Below are 18,101 nucleotides of genomic sequence, written 5' to 3' on the forward strand. Positions count from 1 at the left end.
TGTGGGAGCATGCCAGTGTTAATATGTTCACTTTGCTAAGGAATACGGCATGTGTGGAGCACGGAGGGAGGACACCCTTCCAGCCCTGCCGCTGCTTAACCCTTCCCTGGCCCCACCGTCTCCAGGCTCCGCCGGGCTTCCCCCAGCAGTGCTCCACAGACAGTGAGTGCATTCACTGGGGCTGAGGCGCTCCTGGACCAGCCTGGAGCCTGGCCAGGTCAACATGGGACTTCTCAAGGCTCAGGATCCCACCCTGATTCCCCTCCCGGTGTTTCCTTCAGCCGGCATTCACGCAAACCTCAAAGGGGCCTCCGAGAGAGGCCAGGTCAGGCACGTGCCTGGGGATGCCAGGGCAGGGAGAAGGGCCTTGGGCTAAATGAGAATCAACTGTAATGACTTTATTCCCTATTTACTACTAAGTGCTATCCAAAGTTTATCCTACTTCTATCCTGCAGATGCAGCCAGAAGTTTTCTCCAGTGGCTGTTGGAATAGCAGCTGAATCACTGAATAGTTTGGGAGTATTTTGGGGTGGTGCTGCAGAGGTGAAGCCTCATGTCAACTGAAGGCAATGGGAGGATTGCTAGCAGATTTTGGGAACACCAGAATTATGTTCTTGTTTCTTCTTTTGTTACTTTTCCCCTACAAATCACACAGTCCCTGTCTCAGAGCAGCTCGTATCTCCTTCTGCTCATCCTTAGGTCATTACATTCTGGGAGTATTTAAAACAAGTGAATGCAGAAGATGTAACCTCTTGCTTTCCACCAAAAAGGACATCATGAGTCGGCTACTTGTGCAGATAAAGCAGAAGTCCCAAGGATGCATGAAAGGACTTCATTTTGCCAAGCAGCAGGGAGTGGAGTTTGCTGTGTTACAGTGGGGAGGGGGTGGGGAGCCCGTGTGCACAGGGAATTCTTGCAACTCAGACAAAAATAGTGACTTCCATTATTTACCTACCTAAGCCGGAAACCTGCCTGCATTTCAGGCATTTATTGTAATTCCTCACATAGCTGGGGATGATAAGCCCCACTAACTAGTCATTGCTTGCTGACTGAAAATGATAGTTAGTGTACACCAGCTACCCAAACAAGCTTCTCCTTTAACCCTTTCAAACTGCTGGCTTTGGGGTTTGTGTGTTTTCAGACAACACTGGTGCCGATCAACCTCACCCCAACCTCCATCTTCATCAAATTCAGTTTAGTGGAACCGTTTGATCCCAGTCTGGACTATATGGGACACTTCTCAGAGCAGTTCACACGTCTGAGGTACAGTGACAGATATGGCTCAAACTTCAAAGGAATCAAAGGCAGCCATTTGGCCGACTTCCACTAAATGTCACTGAAATTTGGATGCATAACTCCCATGTGTGCCTTGAGCAGGCTGGATACTGTGTTTTGAGCCTGTTAATGATCTGGAGCTGTAGCCCATTGCAGCCACTGGGATTCTTTTCTTTGTGCACAGTTTGGCAGCATCCAGGCCCAAATGCCAAGGTGGAAGGTCTTTCCTCTCAGGGAAGCATACGGGAGAGGGAGCACGCACCTAAGGCTTAGAGTTTAGACAAGGGGAGCTTGCCTTTATCTGTCTGTGCTCGTGCATGTGTCCATGTCTTCCTGCTGCCATCCCAACCTACTTTTATCTGTCTGTGCTCTGCATGTATCCATGTCTTCTTGCTGCCATCCAGGCTCACTGCAGCCATCATGGCTTTCCCGTGTGCACGAATGTGCTTGGCTGTCCCTGGCACCCTGTGCCAGGCAGGATTTCCTTGGCAGCATGTGCTGCCTCGGCTTTATGTGGCGCACGGAGCCCCAGACCTGAGGTCACTGCTGAAATCCCTGATGGAAACATTTACTAATCTCAATTCATGGGGGAAGAGAGAGAAAGAGTTTGCAGTTGGGCTTCTGCCCAAAGCTGTTCGTGGTGGGATGGGGCATCACATGACTCCCAGCAGGCTGTTGTTCCAGGGATTTGGCAACCTTGGAGGTACAAGGTGCATGTTGATGTTTGGTACCAACGTTATATAAATGCTGCTTGCACAAGATGTGGGGAAAGACACATCCTTTTCCAAGGGCAGGATTTAGCCCTAAATGCAATATCTTCTCAGCCATGATACAATAACAATACTTAGCAGGCATGTAGTTTTTAACATCATCAAAGTGATGTACAAGCAGCAACTAATTAATCCTCACAACACCCCTGTGAGGCAAGTATTGCCATCCCCATTTCACAGGTGGGGATGATGTGACTTTGGAAGGTCAAGTGACTTGTCCAGGGCTAAACAGTCTGCAATGGAGCTCATTAGCTCCTGGCTGACAGCCACTGCTCAGTGTACTCACCCAGCCTATTATTGTATTTTATTATGCAAATCCCCATGGAAATCAGAAGCCCAAAGCAACCCAGAGATATAAACATGGTGCCTTAGTTTAAATGCTGGATCCATTTTGTTTGAAATTGGTTCTGGAGGCCTTGCAGTAATCTCAGTGGGTTGTGGGTGGCAATGTCAAAAACCAGAAGAAGCTGTAATTCTCCAAGAAAAACCGAGCTTCTGAAGATGTGTGTTGGTGGCTGCCCAGCTTTACCATTGTTTGTACAGGCCACCAAACAGTAACAGGGTATCACTGAGAGCAGTAAAATGACAAAGAAAAGTTCAGGCTCAGTTCCTGCAGGTGTATGGCAAGCAGTGAGTGGAGACTGGTCTGCCCAGTCCCTGGAAGACTCTTTGGCCACACGGTTAAAGCTGGCTGAAGGGACAGCCCAGGCAAGCCCGTAGCTGCGCTCAGCTGGGGTCTAATTGAGTCATCAAGATTTTTTCAGTGTTGGCAAGCTTTACTCAAAAACTGATGTTGTCCATTCAAACTGGCATTATTTTGATGATTCAGAAAGTAAGCCAAGCCCTGTTTTGCTTGCACAACTGCAGTTCTTCTGGAAATTGCCAGGGATTTTGTACGTGCAAGGAAAGGAAAAGATATTCACATGTAAGGTTGGATTAGGACTGGTTCTTAGCTCTGTATTTCATGGACCGACCAGTGCGCTGCTGGATTTCATGAGGGTGTCATCATGCCACTGAGAGTTATTTACACTAAGTCACCCTCCAGGAACTGGGTCACAACTTTTTCTTTCATGAATCTTGGCAGAGATCTCAAGGTTTACTAGAAGCTGAAGAGAGGATGCCTATGTGCAACGCCAAAACCAACTTAGATGCAAAGGGACTGGGCCCTGTGCCACTGATCCGTGCATGGCATGTCGGGCTCCGAAGGGCTGGGATGGGACCTCAGTGCTTTGCAGCTCCAGCGGTTGCTGCTGTTGCCTTTTGCACTCTGAACAGGTGTAAATGACTACCCAGAGGCAAAGCACGGCAGAATCGGGGCCAGATCTTCCGCTGGTGTCAATCAGTGCCTCAGCTTCAATGGGGCTGCATCAATTTGCCTTAGGAGAGGGTGTAATGTGGGAAACAGAGATAAAGGAACTCATGTTCTAGCACCCTATATCCTATATAATTGCTATAAGAGCACAGCCCAGAATGGGTTTGCCAGATGCTGGGGTGGTGCAGAATCCAACCTGTGTTTCATGGGCAGGTTTGTACATCCAAAGGGAGGCAGGCTGTGACTAGGATGGGATCATTCCCACTCAGAGGTGCCGGGTAGGATGTGGCTGTATGGACCTCAGCACAGCTACCCTCTGGTTGCTGGGCTTGCTCAGGCCATGCTTCCGTATCCCCTCTGCTCCTCTGACCCATGGGAGCTGGAGTGAAGCCAGCGCAGGTCTGTGAGCTGGAGCAACAATCACACCTTTGTTTTGTGGGCAGATGAATAGACAGATAACAGCGAGTTAATGGAGGGCAGCCCCTTCCCCCCAGAATGTCAGTCCTGTCACTCACCTCTTCCCCCAGCAAACAAGGCCTCGGGGACAGAGAAAGAGCGCAAAGATTAAAACTAACTTTGGAACTCCTCAGTGAAAGGGGTTGATAAGAGAGGGCTGAGATCAGGAATCAGATTTCAGGGGTAACAAATGAATAACCAGAGAATGGAGGGATGCCGAAAGGGTTATCGGAACAGAGCGAGATGCTGAGCACGTCCCAACAGCTTCTCTTCTGGAAAAAAAAAAAGGAAAGGTGTTTCTCTTGTAGCAGCTCCAGGCACAAAGAGCTGTTCAGACCACTCTGAGCCCACCAAGACCCTGGAAAGACGAAAGACAGTCCCAGAGCTCTGGTGGAGGTTTGTGAGCTGTTAGTCCAGCACAGTTTCCATGCTGGCAGATTCCCGGGAGCTGTAAGCCCTACTGTTCTGTGCTCTCGCCGGGAAGCGATCAGCACTGGAAACACTCGGGGAGTAGACAGGGCTCATGCAGCAGGCTCTGGCTCAGGCTGGGCAATGTGGTTTCAATTTAGGAGCTCTCCTCTCAAAGCCTCCATAAAGGCAGTCTGGATAGAAAGTCCATGTTCCTACAGAGCAGAAGTGCTGGGAAGGCTGTCCCCACCTCTGAAGGGGAGCACGGCTCAGCAGTGGAGACTTCACAAAAGTGCTGGAAAGGTGAAGTTCACACCTCTGCAGATCTCACAGAGAAGTTGTTGGATCACTGATCCTGGTTGTGTATTTCCCCTGCTGAGACACTGACTGTTCATATATTCTCTGCACAGGACAGATTATCAAGAGTCAACAGTACAGTGGGAGAGAGGCATCAGGGAGCTTTTCCTCTTTTCAGGATGTTGAGGAAGGGGATGTCACTTGCTGTACTTCACCCCAGCAGAGATTGCAGGGGGGTGTTTAGCTTGGAGCAGAAAGGCAGAGAGCTGTGGCTGTTCCAGCAAGTGCACGACTAGCAGGATTCTCCCCGTTAGCTGGGACACCTGGTTGGAACCCTGAAAAAGGCTAAAAACAGGCAAGGAGGATCCTGGTGCCTTGTCTCTCCTGCCTGGAGTGGGGCGATCTGGGCTGGTTTTGATTCTGTCTTTAAAAATAAAAGGAAGCCTGAGGAAAGGGAGGAGGAGAGAGCTGCCTTTGAGAATTTGTTTTTCCCACTCCCAGTGGCTGAGCCTGTCTACTCACTCACTCGGGCATGTAGTAGTTAATACAATTTTCTCGATAATAATAGTTTGGGGGCTCTGAAAAGCCAGTAGGTGGGAGCCAGATAAACCAGTTGGGAAGGTAAACATGGACAATTCCTCAGATGGCCCCAGCCATCTTTGGCAGGGCTGTGGCAGCCTTAGCTGTGGGGTTGGAGTCCCACCTCAGTCTGCTCTTGGGGCCAGAGAGCTCCCTTGAGTTAAGAGAGAACAACACTGTCATCAGACAAACCTCAACAGCTGTTTTTTTTTTTTTACTGCTGGTTATAATGGGACAAGGCCTCATTTGAATGCAGTGATTTTGGTGTCAAAGTGACTTGTACCATAGAACTTTTCTTTCCCAAAAGAGAGCTGCAGTGCTTTCCCTGTTCTAATACACTCAAAGATGCTCTACCTTTGTGTATAGATGAGATGTTAATGGCAGAGACTTCATCGCAGCATGGTGAAGGTAATTATAGGCTTGCTTTTTATTGTTCTTACATAAAGCTACTGTGGATATTTCCCACCCCAGCTGTGGGTCCCAGCCTACCTAGTCTTACCTTCCATTCCAGTGTGGATTTTAGATCCACAGACTTAGGGTTACACGGCAGGGTATCACAGAATGGCTCATTTCCCCTGTGCCATGGCCTCAGAGGCAGACCTGTGTCTGCAGATTTGGTCTGTGTGTGAAGCCAGAGATATTCTCCAGTCTTCATAATCAATTTTCTAGAGCCAAGTCCCCAAAGCTGGATTCTTAGACTGTCAGATTTTTAAGGATACTTGAAACCTGAACTTCAGTTTCACCCTAAATCTTGTGAGCACTGTTTGCACTTCTGGTAGATCAGATCTGTGTTATACCATCAGGAACCATTCAATTACGTTAATTGTCCTGTGCAAACACCTTCCCTCTGCAGAACACAACCATTCTGAGTCTGACACTCCTCTGGAAGAGCGGTGGGTCAGAGCACTTTTGTTGGGCTCTGGGGGTTTCTGGCTGTGTGGCAGTGCTGGCTGAGCCTCATGGGTGGGCTCAGACATGTGGGGACCTTCCCTCAACATCAGGGGAACTGTGCTTCTGGAAATCCCAGACTAGCAGGGTCATTCCTCAGGTCCTTTCAGATGAGATTGCCAAGCAGGGAAATCAAGGGCAGAAAAAGGAATGTGCAACAGCATTTCTTAGGCTGTGTGTTTTTCCTCCCCAGCAGTTCTTGACAAGTTCTGCAAAATTACTTCATAAAGCCTTTCCCTGAGGTGAGAGTGTTCTTGCACCCTGCAGAAGCAGAAATCTCTGCAAGAGCTCAGCAGGCATTTCACACCTGTTTGAGTACTAACAGAAACATTTAAAGAATATGAAAAAAACCACCATTCTGTAGGGTTTCATCCCATGTCCAGCAAAGATACCATCAGGGATCTTACCGCTGAACAATCCTTATGATTGCTCAGTTAGATCTCCGTGATTCCTCGGGGAGATAACAAGAGATAATAGCACACATCCCATGAAGCAACTGCGGTAGCGTTATCAAACCTTGTCTCACCACCTTCCTGATGCTGGGTCGCAAATCCTTCTGTTGGATGCCTGTAAAACTGGCGTGTTGGAACCTGCGAGCTCTACGATGACAGTAGTGTCAGTATTACTCCTATTAACACCACGACTGCTACTAATATGTTAATGAGTCATATCGTTAATAGATTAAGAGTGAATGATGTGCCGAGGTAATGTGTGTGTGTTACACCTTGGTTTCAAGCGAAGGTCATTTGCAAATGTCACGCATGCCTTGCTGTGGGGATGTGTTTCCCTGCTTAGGAACTCCGGAGCTACAGAAACTTTTGGCATTGCTCCTGTTTTCCTAGAAGTTTTCCACGGAGTTGCTGTTTGCTGAATGGTGCTGCTCATTTTGCTCTTGTTTTCCTTAATGAAATAAGAAAGAACCCGATTCTATATTTTGTGAGGCCCAGATTTTCCCACTGGTTTTGAAGGGAACTAGGAAGACAAGAAAAAATACAGGGCCAGTCCTCAAATGTGCTCTTTGAGGTAGTAGGGAAGGGACAGCAAGGCATTCCTCTTTCTGACTCCTGCAATCTCAGAGAAAATTCCCAGAGAAGCTCCTTTAGTACAATAATATCCGTAGTCTACCTCCCATGGCCCAGACAATGCGTGTGCAGCACGTGGACAGTGATATTCCATCAGGACCATATTTGATTGATATTTGCAGGTTTGAAATTTGATGCTGTGATTTGATTTTGGTGGAACTGTGTTCCCTTCCAGGGGAAATTCTTGTGTAAGAAAGAAAGGAGGGGGGTGGGGGAAGAAAAAAAGAAAAGAGCGAGAATGATAGGGGTTGTGATAGTATTACGTTACCGATTGGATAAACTGACAAAACAGCCCACTGTGACTTGGGGAGCTTGATTTTGTACATTTTGGCAACTTCTTAAAGCAGAAAATGAGAGCAGCACTGTCAACAGGGCTTTTGATATTTCTGGGTGTTTATACTAGAGATGAAAGTGCATTCTGAATGAGGGGGAAGGCAGCAGGCCAGATCCTGACTCTGGCGACAAGAGGTGATAAACTCTGCAGATCTGCCCCCCGTAACAGCGGGTAGGAAATGGTTCTCCTGTTGCACAAGATGTTGGGAGATTGCGAGTTTTTTCCATTCCATTTCCATCCAGGCATGGGATCTGTGAAGGGTTTGTTTTTCCTGATCACTGCAATAAACTGCTGGACAGCCAAGTCACTCGCTTGGCGCTCGGGAGATCCAGCGTCACGTTCCTGCTCCTTCTGGTTCTCTGTTCTGCAGAACTGGGCTCGCTGTTACCAGCAAATACTTTATGACTTACAGCCAGTATGAAGTGACTCCCACAGGAAAGCAACATCCAAGAATGGCCTCTTGCCTGGGGGTTAAGATGTCCCTCTTGGATTTAGGAGATCCAAGTTTAACTCCCTAATCTGTGTCAGGCTTTCGGAAGTGCATCTTCTGACTGCTGAAACCATTGGCTGCTCTGGCCAGGTTTGTTTATGTGTGTTTTGACCAGAAGATTTCTCCTGGGCCAGAGAAACCTTTTACCAGTGGAAGTTTTGCTGAAGCTGACGTTGAAAAAGCAGGAAAAAACATGTTGAGGGGCGACAATGACCTATCAGACCTATCAGAACCAATTCTCTGAGCAAATAAGGCTTCAGACATATGTTTGCCAGAGACTCAGGGCGATCTCTGTGCCGCTGTGTCCTTTAGCTAAGATTTAATGGAAAGAGCTATAAATTGTGGTTCTGATTAGCCAGCAAGAAAGGTATCTGTCAGGCGAGTTCTGCCACCCTTACTCATGTGCAGTGTTACATTTCCCAGGTTGTCTCAACCATTTTGCTGGACCGTCCCTGCGAGGCTCTGCCCGGCTCCTCTCCGCCTCCAGCACTGCTATTAAGGGAAGGAGGGACTTGAGAATTCCCGCAGTCTTTGGTAAGCTACAACTTCCTTCCTTGCTCACAGCTAATGAGAAAGGCTTCACCTCTTCTCCAAACCTTCTGGCCTGTTTGTTTATAGAGGCCAGTATCCAGACAGGATGGGTAATGCTTCAAACCAGACTTGGACCCGGGATTTAGGCTGGTCCAGCTCAGCTGCACAGTAGAGTTTTTGTTGGGTGGAGGCATCTTAGTGTCCTGCTTGGGACATAATATCTCACCTCTGGTCTGCCCTGCAGGGTGAGATGATTCTCAACAGGAGTGAGGCTGGTGGAACCGGGCTTATAAAAATATCTGAGCAGGGGAAGAAAATAACTGCTGTTTTCCAAGAAGATGCATTTTTCTATTTTAATTCTTTAAGGCTGTGATAAAATTAATGTTGCCTATGATGTAAAGCTGAAGGGTTGACCAGAATTTCCTTTGTGGTCAAGCTCTTTTTTTATTGATTGATTTTGAGTCCTCTAAATTTGTCGGGCTCACAAGTGCAGTGGTGGCTTCAGTTATAAGAGAATGTTTGTGTCTTTAAGGAAAAATACAGTGACCCCTCCTCCCCCTTGCCCTTCTCAACCTTGCAAAGAAACCAACACTTGACCAGAATATTTTTTCTCCTTCAGTGGAAAATGTTGATTAAATATTCAGAAAAAAATAGCCCCAGCCTCGTAAATCCCAAGAATCTTTAGTGGAAAACTGCTGAATATGGAATAGTTGCATAATTTTGCCTGAGAATGCACATTGGCACTTTTTTTGGTAGAAACTCAGAACTCTAAGAGAAATGTCTTGAAAAAAATCACTTTTCTGTTGACAAAAAGAGAACTTTTTTCAAGCGTTTCTATGCAAGTTGTTCTGCTGTTGAGCTGGTTGAGCAAAGCCATGGCCACTGAGAGACACATGAAGGACCTTCCATACTCATTTTTAATTCCTGAGCTAGAAATTGTTTCAGTTTAGCTTTTTGGTCATTCTCCACACCAGATCAGACATCAGGGTTTGGGCTGGGATCATCTGAGTGGTCAAGTCCAGTCTTGTCACACTGCACTGCTGCTACTCTCAACCCCTCAGGGTCTGGCAGCAAGAGCTCTCTGCATTTTTGGGGCACATCTTTGCTTAGCTGGTTTTACTGGGGTTAGGATTCCTGCTCTTATTAATCCCCACTGGCACACTCTGCTTTCCTGCTGACTCGGGTTTGTTCTGCAGGCAGTGTGCCAGTGCTGTGTGTGGAGGTACAAACCATGGACTGGCCAGCTGGGATGGCCAGGCCAGCTTATGGGAAGTCAGTGACAAGAACAGCAGAGCTCAGCTGAACTCTGTGTAGTGAGGTCACAGAGGACTCAGTCCTGGAATAATTACAGAACTGCTCACCTTCCTTCAAAATCCATGCCTGCTTGGGCAGCTGGCTTTTGAATGTAGAAATGTGTGGAATCTGGGTACATGAAGGGAATTCGGGGAAGAGAAAAACAAGCAATATGAACATGGAAGAGCTTCACAAATCCCTGTAAACCCTGCACTGTTTCTCTCGTTCCCTGGGCAGGCTGGCTGCTTCTCTAGTGCATTCAGGGGTCTTCGGGGTCTTCTCTCCCATCTGACTGGGTCTTGCTTCTGGGTGACTGAGAGAAGAGATGGATCCTGGCAATCTGCAAGACTAGGAAGAGAAAAGGTGGAGCCATGTTTTGATATCAGTTGAGATTATTGACACCGTTTAGGATGTGGACTTCTCTGTTTTGTTTTCCCTGAAGGAAAAGAGATACAGAGAAATTACAGGAGCTCCTGTGTGTGATTGCACTGTCAGTCAGCAGCAGAATCAGCCATGTAGGTTGCCTGTGGGGGTGTTTCTTCATGTTGGCTCAGTGTGGCTTTTGTTGAAGTCAGTTTTTCCAGTGATCTCTGTTATGGGAGCTGAGGTTGGCCATTCCTCATCCACATCCCAGTTGGCAAGGGGCCCTTACGATGGCCAGGAGTGCAGCTCCAGAGTAAACCAGATGCTCACAAGGTACACAAGGTAGTTTCCAGTGGCTCTATGGAAAACAGAAGGGAATGAGATTTCTTTCCACAGTCCTTTGTTTCAAAGGGTATTTTGGGGTGTCAGTTCACCTTTCCTTGGGTCTCTTACCAGCAGGTGGGAACCTTTTCAAGTTGTCCTTTTTCTGAGAAGGGCTGAATCGTCCGCCCTAAAGCATCCCTTAATGCAATTAAAACCAGCAGTACTGCTTCTCCAACACTGGGGCCTCCGATACTGGGAGGGGAAGCGGTGGCTCTTCTTTGAAGTCCCACCTACGTGAACATCAGTGGCAGGACTTCAAAGGGAAGCTGCTATTTCCTGTTGGAGCTCAGCCCTGGTGCTCAGCACTGCTAACAAAGCAGTCGGACTGGTTGCAAAGGCACTGATCCAGCAGAGAACTTAAGCACATGCTTAAGTCCCTCAGGACTCAAGCACATGGTCTGCTGGGTTGGGACTCACCTCCACTGGAGACTGGACTGATGGACAGGGTTGTGTCTCCCAGGTCAGATTTTGAAGGGGAAGAGCCAGGTTAAAGAGCCTTTCACAAACGGCTTGATGGGTTCTGCAAAGCTGGGCTCACCATTCATGACCTTGGGGCGCCTGTGCAGCAGCAGGAGGTGGGAATACCGCAGGCCGTGCTATGGAATTTAGCAAACAACTGAAGATGGACTGCAGGCCGCAGTAGCTATGCTTGTAAATCAGGGATTCAGAGCCAGCCTAAATCAGCACTGTTGAGTTCACCTCAGAGGATCTGGCCCAATAAATAGAGTTGTAAAGGTGGGAGTCTATTTGCAAACAGGTGAGAAATGCTACAGGCACAATCATTCAGCCCCACCTTTTGCTGAGTAATGTTTTCCTTCAGTGTTAATTCCTCTGCTGTCTCTAGAGCTACTTGCAGACTAACGGGTGGCACAGCGGGGATGTAATTTTCTGACAAGCATTATTTAGGTAATTCATGCAATTTGCACCAACTTATTCTCTCCGTGTTTGCCCTCAGGCTACAGACAGACCTTGTGGTCGTGATCTGCAGCTGATGCACAGGTACCACACTGCTCTAGCCCTGTTCTCAGCATCATCTCATCCCCTCTTCAGCAGCGTAAGAGCTTCTCCCTCATCACAACCTGCACGGAGCCTCATGGTTGCCTCATGTGTAGCAATTAAAAGATGTCTGGGAGATGTTCCGTGCTTGCAATTGAAAAGCCTACTCTTCTTTGTAGAACAGATGTAGTGGACTGAACACAGCAGGGTGTGGGAATAAACAGGTCACGAAACCTGAGAAACCCCAACAGTTTCCAGGTCCTGCTCCCTGAAGTTCTCCTGTTCCTCGGGTAGCACAGCCTGTCAAACCCGATCGCAGGCTGCAGCTTTCCTCCACCTTGCTCTTCTCCCTATAGGGGAACTCACTGCCTGGTTGCTAATCCCCCATCCCAAGCGAGTGAATTGAGAGCAGTGCACTTCCCAGAGATTATCATCCGAGACAAACTAGAAACATCTTCATTTGGATTAAGAAAATACCAATGAAACGATGAGGACACATTTTTGTCACCATCAGACACCTGCCCATTCATCCGTGTTCCCAGACAACACTCCTGACGTGTCTCGGGTGGCCTCGAGAAGTTCACTTGCTCTCTCCTTCCTTTGGTGTCCCACCTGTAAATTAGGCTAATAACTGCTCACCCATGTGGCTGCTGGCCAGCAAGTCCTTCATGTGAGGGGTTTATCTCGCTGCATGTTGTACAGGTACTAGGTTTGCTAAGGAGTGAACCTGCAAAATGTAGAAATAACATTAATAACCAATTGAGACAAGATGGATTTTCTGGAAGGGTTTCTTCCAAAGGCTCTTTGGATTCAAAGAAGGTGCATTTTGTTGATCTTCTTCATTTGTGTGGTTTCTACCCACGGGTTGGTACTAAAAGGGTTTTATCCGATTCAGGGTGTACATGCAAATATTTCTATTTGAATAATACTGGAGAATAAATTTAGAAATGTTTGAAGAGAGTATGAATACCTCAATCTGCTAGGTGGAAAAATTACTACTTCTTGTGGGTAACCTAACCTGTTTAAGTTGCTAAAAACATACCTGACTTAAAAAAAAAAAAAAAGAGAAGAAGGAATAGCTGAAAAGAGAGCTTTTAAAAAAAAAACAACTCTCTTCAGATTTCGACTTCAATATTTCAGTATGCAACAGTATTTTCATAACTGCAGCTTTTTTGGGCAGAGGTGGGAGAAATTAGAATATATTAAAGAACTCTGGAAACCACTTTCTATTTGTAAAACATGTTGTGTGTGTATCATAACACCTACAGGACTTGTAGCTCTGCCAGGCTGTGCATCCACTGCCAGAATTCTCCTCGCTAAATGACATTATACTACTTGTGGGTATTGAAAACAAATATTTTGAGGGGAGGGGCCATTCTCATCCATAAAACCTTCGTGGTGCTTGCAATATCCAGTCATAGAGTTTTATTTGAAGGCTGCTGCGTTTTTCAGCTGCTTGCCATAAGCCAAAGGATAGGTTTGAGGAATGCTTGCGTGCTCTCCAGCTGTTCTTTGGTGTGTATTTTTTGCAATCTAGCAGCCCCTAGGGGCTCTGGAGGAGATGAGGGCCTCGGGATGCCGGGCACCGTATGGACGTGGAGCAGAGGACAGCACTGGAAATGAAAAGTGGGGTGGTTGTGCTCAGAAGTGCAGCCCCAGAGGGGGTTTTCTCACACGAGGTGGTGTGAGGCTGCCTGGCTGGGTGGATGGAGCAAGGCAGGCAGCACTGGCATGAGGTGTGTCAGGTGAGGCCATGGGGCACTGCAGCTGCTGGCACAGTGTGTGGTGTGTGGCACTGGGAACTGGGGAGGTGGGAGAGCTGCACTGCTGCCTGGCAGGCTCTGCTGGAGATGTTGCACAAAGGCTGCAGTGTCTGGGAGATGCTGGGATCTGCTGATAGCTGTGACCAGCTGAGGTTCCCAGTTAGCCCAGTTAACCACACACCTGTGGGCTTTGAGGGTGGCACAGAGGTGAGATGAACCCTGACACATCCCACTGTCTACCAGAGGAGCAAGGCAGTAGGAAACCGAGTTGGAGGCTGCTGAGGTCTCTGTTCAGCTGCAGGAACAGCTCCCACTGGGCTCCAGAAGCAAAGCTGCCTTAGGACTGCTCTGCCTTACACCAGGGTTATGCCCCAGCCACAGCCTGGAGCATTCCTGTGCCAGAGCCCAAGAGGAGCAAGGAGTGTTGCCCAATGCCCTTCCGTGCCCTGGTGTCATCAGCACGTTGCATTTGCCAAGCACAAAAGTGGAGACATTTGCTGACATTTTATATTATGTTTCAGTGGCACTCCTGGTTTTGTTTGGCATGAAAGCCGTGACTAAAATGCGAGCTAATTAGTAGTTAGTTATTAATATCTTCTTGCTTTTTAATCATAATAGACAGCTGCGATCAGTTTTCACAGGTATAAAGAACCAGTGTCCTGCTAAAAACTGTAACGTGCTTTAATCCACAGCTGAGCAGTTTTCTGTGACTGGATAGACCTGTTGGTTTTTAGAATTTGTTATTAGAGATGGATGATTAAAATAGAAAGGAAATGGAAAGAAGTTTTGGAGCCAGTTAGGAAAAAATCTTCAGGAATGGACTTTTTTTTTTTTTCTTTTTTCCCCTCTCTCCTTCTAGAAATGATATTATCTGGGATGGATGGTGTTGCTCCAGAGGCTTCAGGGCACATTAAAGGGTAATAAGAAGGGCATGGGGTGAGAAAAAGGTTCCTGCTGGGTTAAAGAGAGACACTTGATAGCTCATCTGGGAGCAGAGAGTCAGGTTTAATAATGTCCTTGCTAAACGCAGTTAATAATTGAGGTCAGGCCCTGGGTGAGGGCAATGAGGGGATAGTGTCCCATGTGTGGAGTGATGGGGTAAGGACAAGCTGTTCAGAGAACACAGCAGAGCTGGGCTGGGCCCCTTGGGGCCCTGATGGCAGCAGGTAGTTCACCAAGCACTGTTTTTTGTGTGTGTGTGTGTCTTTTTTTGCAAATGCCTGATAATTGCATTGCTTGCAGGACAGGGGGGCAACAGGGCAGCAGGTGTGCTGTTTAGCACAGCCAAAATACCAGCTGATCAGCTGAGGGAGAGCTGGGGGAGACAACAGGCTTATCTTGCTCCATCTTGCTGATGTGGTAACATATAGCTGGAATTAGGAACCACAGGGCTATAAATGTTTCCATCAGAAGGATCGGGTTTAGGTGTCTGAGGGTCATTCTGAATGTTGGGCATCGGAGTCCCTTCCAAAACCCAGTGCAGCCATCCTCAGAGTACTCTGCTGAAGGCAGGGTTACCTTTTCCTTGTTGTACAGGTGAGAAATCAAAGTCTCAAACACCCAGAGCCTTGGCTGCAGTTGTACAGGGAGTCAGTCAGGTTCTCGCTCTGAGCAATGGTGCTGGGCCCTTCCCTGAGGGCATTTGTGCTCACAGGGTCTGTGTTGCCTCTGACTCCGGCATATTCTCACAGCAACACTGGGAGAAGAGTTTGGACCTTCCACAAGAGGTAAAATAAGCGATGATCCCACTCAAGACACTATTTTTTGGATTGCAAACGAAACTGAATTATTGAGAATAGAGTAAATGTTACTTTCTCATTACATCTAGTTGACATCAGTCTAAGAACCTCAAAGCACCTGGGTATCAAGGAGATGGTGAGGAAAAGCCTTTATCTGAAAAACACCAACTTATTTAATGTTCTACTCTCTTTCCATGGCCTCTACTTCTTGTCCTGGATCCTGCCATAGGGTGTGGGTGGAAAATGCCTACAGATTTTTGACGGCGCCGTGGGCTGCGTGCTGCAAACCTGGTGCTTTCTCTGCAACAGGATTTGAGCTGCAGCTTTTTGGGATGAGGCACGTGTCATTCCTGGCACAGCAACCCATCACAGCTTCTTCCACCTCATGGCAAAGTTGGAGGGAGGATGGGAAAAAAACCACTCTCTGATTACAACTCATCTATGTGCTTTGGCAGAGAGACACAGGGTAATTGTGGGCCAGAATTTTGCCATTAAGTGGTAAATCCTTGCAAACTGTAGTTCTGCAGACTTTAGGCAAGGGAAAAGCATGTTCCCTGGGTTTGCTGTGGAGGGATCAGCTCCAGACACTTGCCCAGTTTCTGTTGCAGCCTGGCCCCCCCCTTGCACTTGATCAGCCAGCATTTTATTGCCCTTCCCATTACATAGGAGGGGAAAACTACCTCTGCCTACTTAAAAGGGCTGGGAAAAGCCCTCTTCCTAGTCAATACATTGCCCAGCACAGCATCCAGGCGTTGCCTAGCACAGGCACAGGGGCCTGTGACCTGCAGGGCCTACTGTGCCAGCAATTAATAATAAATCACAAATATCATACAAGTTCTCTGACAGACCCTTCCTTCCTTCCACAGGCTTGTACTCCAGGCATGGGGTAAGAAAAACAAAAAAAGGAAAGGAACAGCTTACTAAATGGCCAGATTGCATTAGTTTGGCAGTCTTTTCTCAAAAAAGGCCTGGTAGCACATGAAAAATTAATCAGTATGTGAGGGACTGGAACATAAGCACAAGATCTAGTAGACTGATGAAGGACTGAAAATACTGCATGAATAAGTCATTCATAGCTTATCATCCCAGGAATCATTTCCTCAGTGATAACAACTTTTTAGAAAGCATTAAACTGAACATGGCACGGACTTAAAATTTCAGATAAATCCGGGTGACATTTTGGCTGTGTGTGAGGTTGAGTGGCAGAGGGGGGATGGCAGGAAACCAGCCTTTTCTGTGGGCTCTTTGTGCAGGGACACGTGCTGGGCAAGTCCCCGGGGGCAGCAGGGCCCAAAGGGGCATCTCTTAAGGGATGCAGCTTTGCACAGTTCCTCTCACACCTAAATGCTGCCCTCGTCCTGTGTCAGCAAAATACTTGGCATAGCTCGTGCTGGCTGGACCTTCCCTGTCCCTGCTTCTATTCCATGGGTCCAATTCCAAAAAATAGTATGTGGTCTGCAGAAAAATATTATACTGTGAGGCATAAGTTAGTCTTAATTGCTGCGTTTCCTCACTTTTTAGGTTTGGCTTTGTCACTGCCGTAATGTTCTTTTAATGTTGTTATTGCTTCTTACATACATTAAGTGTTTTGCAAATGATGGGTGGCCGAGTCTCTCTGATGTTTGGTTGCAACAGCTCAGTTACATGTGGTGCTAAAATGTTGGCCAAGGGAGGTGATCAGGAGTCTGTGTGTGCAGCTAAGATGGATTTGGGGCTTCTGATCCTCTGGTGTCTGTCCTCAGAGGTTTTACTGGCCCAGACTATGCTGCTGTAGCCCTGCCATGACTTTGGCATTACTCCACTGTTCCCAGGGGAGAATCCATCCCTGCCAGTGGCGGCGGGTGCTCCCAAAATCACAGAGTGCCAATTGTCCTGGCTGTGCGATTCATTTGCCACATGTTTAAAAATGAATGTAGCTATGTGAATAAGAGGAAAAGTTCAGGCAGAGGAATAATTTATAATTCCCAATAATATTGCTTCTAGCTACTGCTCTATAGTGCCAGTTCCTGCCCAATGTGGTTTGAGCAGCTAACAGCTATAAAAGTTTGTTGACCTGAGAGGCTTAGTATCAACCATAGGTACAGTCAAAGTCAATATGGAGGCTGAAAATCCAGTGCTAATAGAAAAATAGAAGTCAATATTTAGGATGTGAGTCAGGAACTTAAAATAGGAAAGTGAAACAGATGAGGGCTGTAGCTCCAAGAGTGCTGGAGGTGAAATGTTTAGATCCAAGGACCACTGCTGATTACTATCTTCCCCTCTAACAAGGTTGCTCATTCTGCTTCAGAGCTTCATTTCCAGTGGCCAGGCCACCTCCCTGACCTATATTCCTCAGGCTGCCATTACGTCAGAGCTGCCTATTTGGGGCTATGAGTGAAATCCTCTGTCTTCTGGGTGAAATCCACAGGTAAATATATGTGGGGCAAATATGGGCTGGGGCACGGAGAGGCCAGGAGAAGAGTTTGGCTTCGCTCTGTTTGTGCTGGAAAATCCCCTTTCTAAGGCTGCACTGTTGAGTCTTGGAGGGGAGGGGGCACAGGGGAACTCCCCCCCTGCGAGGCGGGAGCTGCCGGGAACAGGGATTTCACAGTGTGGCTCTTCCAGCCGAGCATCAGGCGGAAAAGTAACCAGCCCTAAGTGGGGGTTTTCACGCTGCAGAGGGGCACGAGGCACTGAGAACTCCTACCCACAAATGAAAGTGATGTGGCCTTATTTCCACGCTGAGGGCCGGGGAGCAGTGCCCGAGCACGCTGGTGATGAATTTATTTGCCCTTCCGTGAGGAGGTGTGTTAATTTATACATCCTTTCCACAGTTTGGTTGCAGCGGACCAGATCTCCTACAGATGTGAATCTGTCCAGCCCCATTAAAGTCAGTAGAGCCTCTTTATTCCAGCACCCACATCTCCTGGTATTTAAAGAAATTGCCACCTGCCAGGTTCTCCCATTGCTCTTCCTTTTCATGGAGAGACTTAGTAGCTAAGAAGGTGTTTGGGATTCACAGTGACATTACTTTGCTACTGTAAGAGGAGCCCATCACATCCTCCTCTGACACATGCGATGACATTCCTTTGTTTTGGCTTT

The 18,101-nt window shown here is 47.5% G+C and overlaps 1 protein-coding gene across 8 annotated transcripts in view; it reads left to right on the forward strand.

Moving 5' to 3' along the window:
• BMP2 (bone morphogenetic protein 2) overlaps nucleotides 1–18,101 on the forward strand; it is a 221,999-nt gene that overhangs the window by 178,503 nt on the left and 25,395 nt on the right. For all 8 annotated transcript variants that reach the window (XR_003529376.1, XM_027653766.1, XM_027653770.1 and 5 more), the window contains one exon: nucleotides 8,375–8,485. The gene's annotated coding sequence lies outside the window, so the exon portion shown is untranslated. The remainder of the gene's footprint in view (nucleotides 1–8,374; nucleotides 8,486–18,101) is intronic.

The sequence above is a fragment of the Corapipo altera genome, unplaced genomic scaffold (assembly GCF_003945725.1).
Source record: "Corapipo altera isolate COAL_440 unplaced genomic scaffold, ASM394572v1 70, whole genome shotgun sequence".
Classification (NCBI taxonomy): Eukaryota; Metazoa; Chordata; class Aves; order Passeriformes; family Pipridae; genus Corapipo; species Corapipo altera.